Source organism: Symsagittifera roscoffensis, chromosome 4 (assembly GCF_963678635.1).
Source record: "Symsagittifera roscoffensis chromosome 4, txSymRosc1.1, whole genome shotgun sequence".
In the NCBI taxonomy this organism is placed as follows: Eukaryota; Metazoa; Xenacoelomorpha; order Acoela; family Convolutidae; genus Symsagittifera; species Symsagittifera roscoffensis.
Window position 1 is genome coordinate 9,862,844 of NC_087065.1, and position 16,764 is coordinate 9,879,607.

Consider the following 16,764-nt stretch of genomic DNA (forward strand, 5'->3'; position numbering starts at 1 on the left):
TAAAAAGAAATAAGCTAATATAAAAATGACTTAGTTAAAATAACTCAAGCCATTAATTACAAACTTTTGACCTAAACTTGCAGAAAAGTGGAACAATTAAAGATTTTAAATATTTGCCTTAAAATCATGTTTTCGGCAATTTTTTGTTTGAGAGCTTCTTCATACTATTGAAAAAATCAAAATAATCAACTAACAGCAACCTGGAGATAACAGCAACCTCTTTTATTATCAAGATATTTTCAATAGAGTTTCAAAATCCTAATTTGATTAAGGAAAAAACTAACCCAAGGTTTACTAGAACTTATTGCTACAAGTAATATTTCTTTATCTTCCAAAGTTGAAAAGAAACTTTTTTCCATGAACTTTTTTGAAACTATTGAAATAAAATTTCTTTTTCCGGTTTTTGAAAATAAATCAATTAAAAACTGATTGAAAACAACTCATGGAAAAAAAACTGTTTCAAAATTTCAGATTTCAGACTTTCAAGGCCCTATCGAAAATGGCTTGATTCAGAATTCAAGGAATATCAAAGAATTTTGTGATTTAAACATCTTAGTTTTTTAAAACCCACATACAATCGTCTGAAAATCTTGAAAACATAAAAATTATTAAAACTTTTTTATTTTATTTACATTTAACAAAAAAGTAGAATGAAGCAAAAAAAACTACTTTATCTACGAGCAATTGTTGAAGCACACTAAAGGAAAAAATCATGCTGTATGCTTAATTAATGAAGCTGAACTAGCTAAAAATACGAATAAACTGAAGCGCAATTATATATGCAGTTTAATTTTTCTCTCACTCCCCTGGGTGAAAAGGAAGCTCAAATATTTTTCTCGACTGGTAATTATTTTGAATTTTTAAGGGAGCTCAGATCTGTGAACTATAAGATTTAATTCCGATACCACTTTCGATGCCCTGGATATTTTTTGTGTTTCTCCATTTTGAGTTAAAAAAATACACCCAAGGCCATAATTTTTTTCTTCTCACTTTTGTAAGAACTCGCATATTCGTAAAACTCAAATTTCGAATTATAATGTTTTTTTTCTAAAATTTACTCAGAAGAAAGTTTTCACATTTTGAGGCTAGGAAAGCTTGATGCAAAAGTTTTAGCAAAGTTTTTAGTTTTTAAAATGATAAATAAAACAATAAATGCTTTACTCCATAAAATTTTTTCATCATTTTTAAAATGTGTTGAAAAATTCGAGTCAACAAAGAAAACCTCTATTAATACTAAACAAAATTTTCAAGTGCTCCAGGTGTCTGATCTTGAAAGTTTTGGAATTTGCTTATACCAGGGCCAAAACTAATTTAAAAGACAGGAATTACTAACGAATTATATCATTCGAACAAACTTCAAACAAGTGAAGTGAAGCTATCGAGTTAACACGAAGCATAGAAAATTGTTCGGTCACTAAATTGTACTGTACAATAACTTGAAGAGAAGAAAATAATACTTCCTTTTTTTCTTCCGACTTTCAAAGTATGCATAGAATACTTGTGCTCGTAGTGATTTTTGCCACCCTTGAATGGATTTGTTTTTACCATCCAAAAGATTATGATGCCCTGAGCGCAAAATACTTTTACCCGTGAAATATTTGTTATCCGATTTTCGAAGAAATGCGGAACATTTATGCTTGAGGTGGTTTTTTATTACGACAATGATTTTTGACTTCTTAAATAGGAGTATTTCACGGATATTTGCTATGCCCTCTGAATGATTTTGTTACTTGGGGCTCAAATGAAAAACAAAGTATATTATAACAAAACAAAAAAAATTTTCACAAAAAAAGGCTTTGAAGTTGGGATTACTTTGACAACTATAATTCAAATCAAGATAATTAACACTCAAACAATTCGTTCTATCCAAACGCCAGCAGCAAAATAAATCCTTCAATTTTAACTGAGGCAAACAATTTGCTCTTAATAGTACGTTATAACTTGTAAAACAAATCACTGGTTAATTTGCATAACTTTTGAAGGGATGAAATTAGGAGATAAGAAACGAAAAACAGGCTCTAATTTTTCTTGATTTTTTTCGAGCTTTTTCTTAGCTTTTTGCTAACCAAAAAACTTTTGATTGACAATGAAGTACAATCGGACCTCTCAGAGCATTGCCTTGATTTACAAGCTGTCTGGTTGTCAATTTATGACGGTTTAAAATTGACATTTTGGTTTATTTGGGACTATACTAACTCGTTCTATTTAGATATGAGCAGAAGCTCAGTCGGGCTCAAAAACTATTCCAGTTAGATTTAGTAAAATTTTAAGAGGCTAATTATCTCACTGTTTACCTGGGTTGACAAACATACGCCGAAAAAGCTTATCATACAATTCCATACCACAAAAATCATTATCATAAAATTCCATACATCAAGTGTATGGAGAAAATGCTTGCCATACAATTTTCATACATTTTCGGAAAATAATAGAAAAAAAAATAAACCATTTCTGCGGCTTTTTGAGAACAGTTGAAAAGAGTGGTGACAAAAAAACTGATTTGAATTTTTTTTTGAAAAAAATGCTTACCATACAATTTCAACCGCAAATCTAATTTTGTACGCAAACAAACATTTTCCGAAAAAAAATTTTTGCATGCAAAATTTAATTTTTTGTGTGCATAACGTAGTTCTAGATACGATAATAATGGCTTTTTTCTTTTCATTTCATATTTTTTTTAAAAACACTGAAAATTCTTATTTCTTTTGTATGGCGTGTTTTTGTGTGCCTTGATCAATGTTTGATAATTTGAAAAATCAAAATTTAAATTAATCATCATTGAAAAATTTTGCCAAAAATTAAAAATTTGTTACTTTTGTTATATAATTTGTGAAAGACAGTTGGAAGACAATTCAGGTCGTTTTTCATGCATTGTAAATGCAAGACCGTCCAACTTTTGTTGCTTTGAGTAACCAAGGTCTTTGCCATTTGTGCTCGGTTGCAAACACAACCGAAAATTTGTCAGAAAATAAATGTAGCAACAAAAACCAACTTTTTGGTTTATGGAGAAAATCCCTATCATACAATTTTATTTATGGGAAAAGGTTTATCATAGAGTTTTCATACAATTTTCTGTACGTATGGAATTGTATGGAATTGTATGAAAAGAAATTTCCCATTTATGAGAATTGTATGATAAGCATTTTGGTCATCCCGGGTCTTTAAGATAGTGCATGGGCGATATCAATTACATTCCCGTCCCAACTGAATTGAGCCATGCTATTTGGTCTCTTTATATTTTTAAACATGTACTAAATATTGTCATTTTTCAATTTAGATAGTAGTGGTGGAGATTGATATAAAACTGTATAACATTTTAAAACTTTTCCTTTTTAGAAAATTTATCAATTTTTATAGCAAATACTACTCCATAGACCTTAGAAGGCAGGTAAAACATTCAGGGCTTCTACTTGATAAAAGCAGTCTTGTTTTCTGCATCATCAAGCGTGTTGCTTGATTTTCTTTTAAAAAAAATCACGTGAGAGCCCATACTAAGTTTGCAAGTTCGAAGTTTTGACTAGCCATATCATTTGGTTTTGATAGCGAGCTGCGTTAGGCAACTATCGACTGTGCAGACTCTATAATTGTTTTTATTTCGTTTACGGGAAAAGAAAAACTATGGCTCAAAAAGATTTTTAAAATCAAAATGAAATACCTCAAGCACCTAAACGCATGACTTTTTGTAATTGAAACTGGTGCCACCTAAAAACCCTTCATGCGTGAATTGAAATCCGAAAAGTCGAAAATTGTTCTGTGCCGAAAAAAAATGCTCTGACACTTTTGATATATAGACTTTAGCTAACCAAAGAGCTTATTTATTAGTCATTTGCAGTCCAGGCTACATGTAATTTCTCTTGTAATAATATATAATTGTTTTACTTAACTTTTTCAAAGGCACAAAAACATATTCTGCCAAAGATCTTTTTTTAAACGCTTTTGTTTTTAAAGTGTTCTTGGTAATGATAACAAAGGCTGTTAGGTACACTTTTTTCTACTTGTTTGTTAAGTCACCCTTTTTTCATTTATGGTTTGCACCTTTTTACAAAACGACAACTAATTGCTTATAAATTTGGGATGAAATTTTTGTTTTTAATCACGCAATTAGAGAATTAGAAACAAAGTTTTCAAATGAAGCTTAAAAAACGAGTTATTTTGAAATCAATTTGAAATTATCATGTTTTGAAAACGTTTAAGCACAGAAGACGTTAGAAGATAACCTGTCGAGGGCGACGTTTAGCTGAAAAAGACAATTTAAAAAAAAACTTAGCACTGAAAACTCACATCAGGTGATAATTCAGACAGCAGAATGAGTAGGAAGCACTGATTTACACGCATTATTCGACTCGTGCCAATTGTAGGCGCTGCTCCGAATCGGAGCAACTGGTTGCTACTTGCCAATGCCGCGTTAGACGAAAAGCCACTCTTTCTAAAAATTACCAGTTGTCGTTTTTTACCAGTTGTTGTTTTCGATTAATCATTCTGGCCTTCATGAAGTACACTAAGCTTTGGAAATTTAAATTTTAGCACAGAGGCTTTTTACTATGATGACCTAAGTTCTTCAAATGAGGTAGTACCCTTGATAATATAGCACAGACTGTATTCAATCGCATTCAGAAAAATTGGGATCTTCGATGTTGATTAATCCGATAGAGTTGTGTCGATTGAAGATTGAAAGGAGAGTAACCTTAACTTGAGTTTTAAGCCTGGTTAATTACCGAATTCACCGTAAGTTAATTTCCAAAGCCGCAAAAACTAGCAGTCAGAATGCCGACTTGTGATTGACAAGGAGACAAGTTTGATCCAGACATTGAATTTGATCGACAATTATCAGAGACAGAAAAAAAACAAATCATAAGCAAATGCACCCAATTAGAAAAAAAAACATTGGTCGAATTTTGAATCACAATTTGTTACAGCAGTTAGTCTTAATTTCGTTCGATTTGAGGGCAAGCAAAGTGTGAAACAATCATTCTTTTACCGACAAAATGTCTTCATTTTGTTTATTTTACCGGTTATTAAGTTCACTGTCTAGATCAGACCTGTCTCCTCCATTATCGACTTCGACAATTTTACTCAACTGTATAATATAATATATTTTTCCTTTTCATTTATTTGAAAAAAAGACAAGCTGAATCAAAAAAGTGATTAGTTCTAAATAAGGGGAAAAATTTGAAAAGCAGTTTACGGTTTCTAAATTTACACTCCCTTCAAATAAATTAAAATTTTAGACTAAATTGATTTTTGTCTCCATGTTCACTAAAAAAGTAATTAAAGCAAGACAATTGAACAAAACTTATATATGTGTTGTAGAAAAAACGAGGTATTATTTTGAAATATCCATTCAAAATTGTTCAGTTAAAATATTTTTTTTTCGGATACCAAATCTACTCGAACTGAGATATTATTTAGGATAAGCAAGACTGTTCGAAAATCAGGTCGAAGCCCTGGTGTTCTGAGTGCACTTTAAGGCCAATTAAAAAAATTTCTGGCTCAAAAATTGATAAAATATTTTTTTTTAAATTTTTTTTCTACTTCAAATTACCACCCCACACGCTGATAAAACTACACAAGGATGTTTTTAGCGGATTTAGGGGTAAGGTTAAGGTAAAGGGTTAGCTTATCTATCTTAAAACAAACTCAATTGGAGAAACCTATACCCTGGAAGCCATAGCTTGCTGAAAGAATATCTATAACCTATCTTAATACATGGTAGTCAGCAAGGACCCGCTCCCCCTGACCAGCTCCGATAACTACTACTTAATTGACCTGTCTGCTTGCACAGCAGTGATATTTCTCCTAATTAATTTTTTCACCGCTGCGCCCAAAAAAATTGAAGCCAAGATATTTTATAGAAAAGTGGCAGACTTTTTGGCCAGATTTTTCAACAATTTTTTTAATACCAGAGTCTTGATATATACCTACAAAAAACCATTTACTCGGGTGCGTTTACTAGTATTTTTTAAGCGAGGAATTCAGACACAATTTTTTTTTATTGAAAAAAGTTAAGACTTTGCCATCTAAATTATTTCTGCATACTAAAATGGATACGAGTCTCAGAAACACTATAAAATCAACTTACAGGAATAATTAGACTTAGGAATAATGTGAACTGAACAGAAGTTGACCAAGAAAAAGATAATCGATTTAAATTGAAAATATAATTTCGAGGGTGATTTTTTTGTCGCCATACTGTTGTTTGAAAGTTTCCAATCATCAAAACATGGTCACCTTCATGCGTTTTTTTCCGCTTTTTTCGCATTCACAATAAAAAAAATTAAATTAATTACTCGAAATTCAATCGAATCTAATTAAGACTGAGATGTCTAGACCACCAAATCAAATTTAATGAATGTATGATTCGTAAGTAGAAATAACAGTTAAAGTTAAATAGTGAAACAGTGTGAAACAAAAAACTAATTAGAAAGACTCGGTGAGCATTATATATCACTATAAATCAATGACACATATCTGCTGAAATGATGTGTCCTTTGGAGTATCAAATTCAATCAAATATTTGAGTTAGACATAATATGGATAAAGCAAACAAGACTGCTCGTATCACTTTTGTATCGTTTTGACTGTATTTTTTTGCGATTTTATGGGTTTGAAATAGACAACAATGCAAAGTTAAGATAATTGATGAGCTATCTTTTTCAATTGACGCAAGGTAGTTTTTCCCGCTTTGCATAGGTATTTATTTGCCGCTCTCAAGGTATTTGTTTCGATTAACTACCAATTGTTACTTAATATCAATTGTAGGTGAAATTATTATAAAGCAAGTTTCGAGAAACTCAATTTTTGAGCCAACGTAAAAATTGGGTATATCCAGTTTCGACCCGGTCCTATATCCTAATTCAGAGCTCGAAGGGTCCCCCACCTAGTTTTGTTTTACGACACCCAGTTTTTTTATTGTATAAACTTTAATAAATGAGCCTTTGGCTTCATCAAGTACAAGTTTTGCAAAAAAATTGCTCTATACTAACTGCGGTAAATTCCAAAAAACTCTCTAAAATGAAAATTTCTGTCTATGTCCACCCACGATCTCGCATATGCATCAAGATTGTGGTCAAAAATGGCTTTACACTTAAGGTTGAGCTTGAAGACCGAATGAAATGTTTTGCAATCGTTTAATTAGTTTGCATCCCAATCAATGAAATAACTCGCATTGCGAGCCAATGTTTTACAGATGAAGCTAATTATTTAGTGAAGGGCGAGAATTAGCAAAGAATAACGGAAGTCGAGAGAACTTTGCAGGAAGTTTTAGGTTTCAATCTTTTCGAGCAAACTTTCATGATGGCATAATTCATGCAGGCTTAATTCAGAAATGCGAAAAAGCGATTGGAAAGTCAGCATACATTTAATTGCGTTTGAAAGCAGAAATGGCGACTAAGTTTAGTTTGAAAAAACAAGCGAATGCATCGCAATTCCTAAATACAGAAATTGTGATCAGCGTCATCTGACTGGTTATAGGTTGAACCGAACACTGATCGCCCGTGTAAATGGTGACCCAAGCCATCGCCGTCCTGTAAGAGCTTACAACAAAGACTGACCATTTTGAGTACCTTCAATTTTGGATTTCAGTTTTTTTGCTAGCGCGATTTAGTGCATCAGCAACACATTTCTCATATCTAATTCAATTTCTTTCTTGTCATCTCCAATTCCCAGTTTTCTGATTCAACAAAGAATGTAGTTTGAATTACCCATATATGCTTAATTGCCTGTATATTCAATTTCCTAAGCCCCAGACGGCAGATTGGGCAAAAAATTGACGCGTTTCCGACTGTTGGCTAATTTATAGAGTACACCGTCTGCTTGTCACGCCAATTAATTTCGGCCGGATAGGCTCGGACAACTTCTTGGACTAACCCTTATTTTGTTTCCTAGGTCTCAAATAGATCCTAACCAAAATTGGTATAAGCGAATAGTTGAAGATAAGATTCATTTTTTTTCTCTCTAAACTGGTCCCTGACTGCAGACAGTCAGGTTCAACACTAAAAATTTAAATGTTAGATACGGAATTTGGATAGTGAGTAATATATCTTTACAAATATTACAAGTTTACTGAATATTCAGTTCGAGAAATATATCAGAGGTGCAGCAATAATATTGGACTAAACTGCAAACGGGTAACACCCATCCGGTGTTCACTGAAAGCTTCAAAGTCTTTAAGTTTTGAATTGTTTTGAAAGTTTTTGAAAGTTCTCGAGAGTAATTTTTTGTTACTTTTGTTCAATCGGGACCAGATTACATTTTGCTTTCTTCTTTTTCGATTATGTATTCAGGTTGTTATAGACATGCGTTAGTAGTTCACCAAAAAAGGCTACATTTGACCCGAATTGGTCATAATTACTAGGTTTGTACGATTTCAGTCTGAAGGGTAGATGAGAGAAACACTTTTATCGGTACATTCAGAATCCAAAACAAAATTGACTGGTAGACCTTCATTGCCTACATACAAATGTACAATAGTGCACGTCATAATATCATAAATAATATAATGTATAAATATGTAATACAACAGAAATACTTTTTTAGTTTATCCTAAAATCCTTTAATTTATCCTAAGATCATTTTTAATTTATCTTAAAATCCTGAAATTTATTCTAACTGTGCTCAGATTTTACATGTGGGACTCCCAAGGGAGCTAGGCCAAACATGGTTGTGTGAGGTACTTAGCTACATTGTTCTGTTTAAGGTGGTTTTTGACGCAAGAAAAACGTATAAGTAAATATAATAGTGAAAAAATACAAAAAACTAATATGATGTAATAATCTAAGAAACTGAGTCAAAACATTTATGAAAGATTTTTTTTGTTAAATTTTAAGTCGTAAATTTTGTGTTTTATTCATAACCGGTTTGGCAGTTTTTAAGTATGAAAATACCAATGTAAGTGCTTAGCAAAACTTAGAATTGCTTTTTATTGTTTTGTGACTATTTAGGTATTACTGATTGGAAAATGCTTGTAATCTACGTGCAAGAACTAGTTATTTTCTTTAGATGAAAAATAACCTTATCCTTTATAAAAATTTAATTTGTTGTTTCTATTGGAACTGTAAAAACAGATAACCTCAAAATAGATTGGGTTTGAAGTGGATTGTGAAAATTCAAAATCTCACGACTATACACCCAGGTTAACAAAAAATGCTTGTCATACAGTTCCATACTATGGAAGAAACGTGTATCATACGATTCCATACAATTCCATAGAATCAAAAAATCGTATGAAAATCACATGATAAGCATTTTTTCTATACAATGGAATTGTATGATAGCCATTTTTTTTATTAAATGGAATTGTATGATAATGATTTTTTCCATTCAATGGAATGGTATGATGAAAATTTTTTACAGACGAATTTGCATAAAACTCAGTTTCTGATTGAGCAAAACAAAGAAATAAAGTGAGGCAAAAACTAAATCTTAGCCCGTCCCAACGTGCCAGTTTCTCAACGGAAGAATAAAACTACAGAAAACTTTAGAGGTTTGAAACTCTGTTACTGTGTTTCCTGTAAGTTTCTCTCCTCAAATTCAAAAGAAATTGAAAGAAAAAAAATTGCATAAAATTTCTGTTAGATTGGGAAACATTGAAAAACTTTAGTTTTTGAAGAATTGGAAAATAAAAATATTTGAGGTTGAAGGACATTTTTTTTTGAAAAGACTAAAATAGGCTGTTTCAATTGAAAAGTGAATGTTGGTTTTTTCTACATTTGATGGTTCTTAGAAATTAGAAGCGGTTGTGTTTATATCACTTTTGACATCTATTGTAATCTCAGGAAGTTTGTTTCTGTTTTTTAAGGTTGAAAGGCATCGTTTTTTTTATTTTCTTGGTGTTTCCGTTTTTTTTTCTCCTTTTTTGGACTTTTTAAGTTCTTCTTTTAGTTTCTTTTAATTTCTCCTTTTTTATTTTTCTAGACGACCCGGGTAGGTTTTTACTCAACGCTAAATTGGGTGTTTTGTTTCATTTTTGAAGGGTTCTTAAAGGTTTTGAGTTTGATCTGATTTGTCTAAGTGTTAGTTTTGTGACCTTAAGGTCAAATTACAAAAAAAACTCATTGTTTCAAACTGTCAAAAGTGTCGATTTGTTTATTAGTTGCCTGTATGTTCTGAGAAGTTAATTATAAAACTATGTATTATTTTGTGAAGAATTGATACGTTGGTTTAGTTGTTTTCGACTCTTTTGGTGTTTGAGTTTGCAATATGTGGCTCAAATATCATTGGGCATTCTTTCAGCTTTTGATCAAAATGTTCTAAATTATAATGAAGGAGATGAAAGACTGACGTTATGTTGACAAAAATATTCAGCTTTACTTTGAAAGAGTTTTTTGTTCAAAGTGATGAATTATTTTTTTTCGGTTAAAAAAAGTTAACATTATGTGTTGGAAGGTGTATCACATTCAAAGTCAAATTCTAATTTAAATTGGTTAATTGGAGTGTAGTGGTGTAATTTTGGGTTGTATTTTAGTCATCACTTAGTTTGTTAATTATATTTTCCTTCTGTTTTTATGATTCCCTCGATTTGTGAGTTGTGAGATTTTGCGATCCCCTCCAGTTTGGTATAAGCAAAGTTTGGTATGTGAGCTCTGATGGAAAGGTGAATTTAGACATTGATTCTAATTTTGTGGTTTCTTTTTGTAAATATTTTTATTTGGTAAATTTTCGGTGTACTAGACTGTGAATGCTAATTTCTTTTTTTTTTGAATTTCTGTCTAACTGCTTGAGGCTAGTCTCAGAATGCTTTAGTGACAGAAAAATTCGCTCTGTTTGTTTGGGTAGACCGTAATTAATAATTGATTTGTTGATAGTAGCAAAATCTATCACTTTGTTTTTTATATGGGGTGTGGTGTGATCATTTTCACAAAAAATGTCAAACTTTAAAGTTTTTTTTAAAATTTTTTTTGTTCCGACTTTCGTACCGAATGTAACGAAATATTTGTGCTGGGGGTAGGTTTTTTTTCTTGAGACAAATTTTGACTTTTTAACTAGCCAATTTGGACAACGTTTTTTTTTGTATCGTTCAAAAGTTATTGTTGTTTTGAGCCTAAAACTGAAATGATATTTTACCTGTGATCAATTTTCGTAAAGTTATGGGGGTTTAAATATTGCCATTTGGACATTTTGGGACAATAAACAAGCGATATATTTCGCGCAATTTAAACGTAAGCGGAAATTTAATCCGTCTAAAAATTGTTCCAAACTGTTTGAGGGACGCTTATTTGCTAAAATTGGTTTGTTACAACTACAAAAACCTCAAATAAAAAAAATTAACTTTAATTTTATATATTGAATTTTCTCATGTTATTACCGCTCCATAGACCTTAAAATGCAGTCGGAACATTTAGGGCTTCTTCCTAATACGAGCAGTTTTGTTATGCTTGTAATTGTTAATCTGATGTTTAATTTAAAACAAAATCATAAAGCAATAACCACAATGTAGTCGTGATAAGTAAATAATACGCATATTGAAATAAATTGTGTCATTTTGACCGTTCTTGGTATTTTTTCTTCATCAAAAATCAAACATCGGAGGTATTCTCGTAAATAGCAGTCCATATTTTTGACTAATTCAGTAGTCCATGGGGCTCAGGATCTACATGATCTGATTTTTTATTTAAATGGCATCAGGTGATAATTCTTGATTTACGAATTCTGTTCCCTTTTCTGTAAGTAACATGACGAAAACCAAAATAGTAAGAATTATCTAACACTCAAACATGAAATTTTGAAAAACAGAAAACTGTGAAAAAAGCAAGAACTTTGATCGTTACTGTACATTTAAATTAAATAAGAACTTTTTGTTTTTTCAAAAGTTGGACAATTGTCTATAAGAAAAACTTGAATTGAAAAAATTCAATTTTTTTCCTACTTAACTTGGTTCTGGGTATGGAAGCCGAACATAATTGGAGTGCCTTAATAGAAGTGTTGGAATAATGGGCCCAAAAATAGCAAAAATTTTAATGAAGTACCGTTTATGCCATTTTCTCTAAGAAAACAATAAAAAAACTGTAAAGAAACTCGCAAAAAGAACATTGAGAGCAATTATCGAAGTGAGCTGAGTTAATTTTGAAAGTTTCTCTCGATTAGTTCATAAATTGTCTCGGGTCCTTGGACGGTACGACAGAATTTCTGTTGTACAAACCAAAAGTTAATACTTTTGCTTTTTCGAAAGTTTGATCATATTGCTCGAACTTGATTGATTAAAATTAAAATCAGCGGAAAGAATTCTAGTTTATCAAACAAAATTAAAGCTCTATTAAGAGTTTAATAAATTTGGTCCATTTAACAGAGAAGACAAATTGTTCAATAAGTTCGCTCAGAGTCTGTTCTCATAATTCTGTACTGCATTGAAAAACAATGGGGGCTTAGTTTGCGTCAGCCAATTTAATTTAACATGGAATAAATTTGTTGATGCAGAAGCACTTTGGCACCGAACAATGATGCAAAGTGCGCATTATTTAGCCCAAAATGGCAATTTTGAGAAGCCCTTAATTTTACAAAATGCAATACAAATTAAAAATTTCATTTTTTAAGTTAAAAAATTGACATTTTCAGTTTCCGTCACAAGATGTGTTTTCAATGACGTCGGATAGCTGTTTGCAATGCTACAGTCTAGCCTCATAATGCATAGTTATAAGTAATGTTCCGATATAATAGCAAAGTATATATATAAAAGGTCGCCAAAAATGGATTTCTTAAAAAGTATCAAAGGGTGGACCCTTTGGGTCGGCAGGGGGTCGAATCCCTGAGGGGGGGGGGGGGGAGGCGTTCGGAAGATCATGAAAGGCTTTTCAGCCTGTCTAAGCTGAGTCCTTTTATTTTTTTCTTCGCATTTTAAACTGAGTTGTTTTGTCGAGCCAAGCTCCTTTTTTATTGACTCCAAGTCGTATTTTGCGTGTGACTTTTAATTGGTCAAAAGAGAGCTTGTTCTCACTCACCATCATTGCCATACTGATTTCAAATTGTTTATATCTACAACGCATACCTAAAACTGACCATCGAGATTATTATTTTCAGATTTGTAACAATTGAAGATCAAAAACATTGCATGAATTTGTATCAAAAGTACGGCATTTTGGCAGGGGTTGAAAACAACCCGCACTTCAAAGACAAAAATAATCCTGAAGACCTATGGCTAGTTTACATCAGCATTTTCATACTTTGACTCTTCAAAAAATTACGCATAATCTTTAAATTTTGCAAGAAATCTTCAATGAAGTGGGGCACACTTTGATAAATATTGCAGACAATTTCTGAAAAAAAACTGATCACTCGATGAAAAAAGTATTCCGAAAAATGGCAATATATCTGATGTGACTTTTCTAGTAATTGGATAAAAGAAAGCAATAGAAGCAAAGTGACCCGCAGCGAGGTTCAACAGATAATATTCGATTACAATCGACTTTCGGGGTTAAAGTTTTGTCATTATGTTCGATTATAATTGCACGTTAGGACCGCGTGTAGTCGACTTTCGGGGTTAAAGTTTTGTCATTATGTTCGATTATAATTGCACGTAATCGCGTGTAGTCCATTTGAATCCTGAATTTTTAGAAAAATTCAATTGATTTTAATCCTTTTAAAGTCCATTATGATTTGTAGTTTTTTCTGCAAATCACATCCCTCGCACTTTAAACCCAAGTTTTTACAATTTAAACACACAAGTGGAACGCGCCCAAACTCACAAACACCTACCCACTCCCCATCCCCCACATTTTCAAATTAATTCCGCACACCTACTTCCACCTATCCCCCGACCTACCCCACCTAGCCTACCCCGCACACACCTAGCCTCCCCATCCTTCAACTACTTGACACCCCCCGTAAGTTAAGTTTGGGGGTGGAAGCGTTAAGGTCTCTAGGGGGGGGGGGTTAAAGATGTGTGTAGGGATTTTATGGTTAGTAAAAGAAAGGGGTAAGCGGTGGGGGAGGGCAAGTAGTAGAAAAGGAAGTAAGTAAGAACGATGGGAGTTAACGCAATTATTTATGGGGGAAGATGAGACAAGTAGAAATAAGAAAACAAGCTTAAAATCATACAATTTTTTGCAGTAGCCAAACGTAAAAGACAACTAAGTGATTACAACTTTCAAGTTTTGGATATTTATTTTCAAGGTTTTGGAAAATGTAGGCTCTCACACATGAAAATCTATTATAACCCACTATAATCCATTAAGTAACAAAAATAAATGCCTTGGATCCGGAAAAAAGTTGCCGTGGATTTTAGAAACCATCCAAATAGTTCTGGGCCTAACTTACAGATACTAATCATACTAACTTTGGTACACAACAAGTTTTCAAGGAACCATCAGTTTGGACATCGATCCTATTTCTAGAGAAAAACAAAATCGAAAGCAGGACCGAGATTCAGCACAATACATAAAATCAGGACAGCCATGAGATTAATTTTTAAGAGTCGAAAATCTGTCAAAGGATAGCTCAATAGCTAAGCTCTTCAGTGTTTAGTAAACTATTTTTTACTGGCTATATACTCTCGGATTTAGAAAAAGAAGAAGAAATATAAGAAAGATTTTGTCTCGGAGTGGTGACAGTATTTTTCAGCATTGCTGCATCAAACTCTATTCAGTGCGTTTTTAACTTTGATCATAGGTAGCTATCACAATACCATAACAGTAGTGAATAATCGATGGAAAATTGCTGATTTTTTTTGCAAAATATGATAGATTTTTCATTAAATGAAATATAATTAACTTTCGCACTCAGCTTACCGATTCGTTTATGCTAGGTCATAGCCACCAGCACTTCCTTTCGAACGTTTTCTGTATTTTATATCGAGGCTCTCAGGAAAACAAATAATCATCACACAGATTTTTTCAAACTGAATAGCAAAGTTCAAAAAAAACGTTAGTCGAGATTTAAAAAAAAGCGGTAAACTCCCGTCGAGATAGATAGAAGCGCAACTGAGACATGATTGCTTCAGAATAGAGCTGCTTGTAAGATTCTTCTAAAAAAAACGAAGAGTGTTTTTGTTCTTACAATTGAACGCATAGATGAACGAGTTCCTTAAAAACCGGGTCCTCGTTAAAAATATCAATAAAAAACTTGAAAAGACTTGAAATATCGAAAAACTTCACAAAATATTTACAGTTTTAAAATGCTTGAATCACTCAGACTTTTGTACAATCTTACAAAAAGGGACTCGACTTCAATTAGGGTGATTTTGAAACAAACCGCTTACCTTGAATTCCTGTTGTTAGTCACAATGGCTCGTTTAGTTCTGACTTGCCACTTTCAAATAGCAGGTTATCAAGAATGCGGCGCGAAAGGCTTTAATCATGAATTTTGATCCTTGCTAGTCTAGTGAATTAGAAACTGAGACAGTAAAATTAAGATATTTGAAAATATTCTGAAAAAAAACGGAAGTTGGGATCCATTTTCAATCGATTTTTGGGCTTATTTGGGTCTTTAAATTTTAAAACTGCGGTCACTTCTCCCGATAATAAATTGACTTTGAGGCCAAATTGCTGTCCGATTATTGCATGATGAAAAAAATCTATGCGGTGTGATTGAGGTGTGATAAAAAGCCAAGGGAGGAATTTGCGACTTCCTTTCTTTCCTCTGGGAACCTTTAAGTTTCATTATTTTTTCATACCTTCGCTCCAGTGGCCAGATTTTTGGCTTGATTGTGAAATACACCCTCGCATGTTAAGCCTTCAGGTACTCCAAATGTATGATTGTCCTTTTAAATAGTGAAACGATCGAACCTTGCGGCGGTTTACAAATATTTAAGCTCACGAAGAGCGGAAAAAATGTTATCTCTTAGAATTTCTGAAAAAGTAGAAACATAAATTAAGGGTTTAGTTGAAAAAGAACATGTTTTTAATGGGGTCCTAAAAGTCATGTAATAAATCAATGAAGGGTCGTAAATCTTTGATTACTAAATAATAACTCAGTTTTAGTTTGTTAGGCTAGGGAATTTGTTAGTTCCACGGTTGACAGCATGAAGCATAAATTCATCTCCGATTGACATCATAAAAAAATTAATAAATTGGTGCAAAGACTGGTCTTACAGCAAAAAGAAAGCAAAGTTTATTGTTTGTTTATGAATATTTTTGTAACTGCGGAACTGTCTGACAGTTTTAAAAACGCAGTTTTAAAACAACTAATTCTATCCAACTGGTTTCTGAAGTTAAAAAGGGTTGTCAAAGAAAACTTCCAGTTTATATCAGTTTTTGTCAACACTGAAACGGCCTCCGCTAAAAAAAATTAGTTCAACTGTTTGACGCCAAAATTTTGACCCTAAAAATTATGGATTAATGAATTTTTGAATACCATTTTTTTAAATTGTGATGATAAAAACGTTGGAAAAAGTGATGATAAAAACGTTTGAAATTGTTTAGAAAACTGATACAAGGGTCAAGAAAACCTTTCAGCTATTTTATCATCAAAAAAACGTCGAAAATTAGGTCCACTTACCTGCATTCATGGGCTGAAAAGGTAAAATCTAGCAAAATAAGCAAATGGTATTTAGAATGTGAAATAGCAGCACTTCTTTCTGGGGTTTGCGCCAAATCTAATCGCTTTTGTGCGAGATCCAATCAAAATAATGAAGCACATTGACATGCAATTTATTCAGCTTGTCTCAGTTCTTTTCAAGCTTTTAGCCCGAAGAGATTGTTAATGTAATGCTAACGCATTCGTTTTTGATTTGAAAGGTGATTTTACTAAGCCGCCGCATATTTAGTGGTGATCTCAGTATAATAAAACGAACGATTTCAAAAAATTCAATACATTAGTACAGATCTACCAAACATG

General features: G+C 32.4%; 1 protein-coding gene across 2 annotated transcripts in view; it reads right to left on the minus strand.

Annotated features, from left to right (window-relative positions):
• The window catches only part of LOC134843696 (probable G-protein coupled receptor No18), a 65,258-nt gene extending 48,789 nt beyond the window's left edge, over positions 1-16,469 (minus strand). Inside the window, exon 1 of one of the 2 annotated variants that reach the window (XM_063859928.1) lies at positions 16,426-16,469. The gene's annotated coding sequence lies outside the window, so the exon portion shown is untranslated. Of the gene's footprint in view, positions 1-15,187; positions 15,481-16,425 lie in introns of those variants that run through there. The other variant, XM_063859926.1, reaches the window with a different exon arrangement.
• Positions 16,470-16,764: the final 295 nt, after the last annotated feature.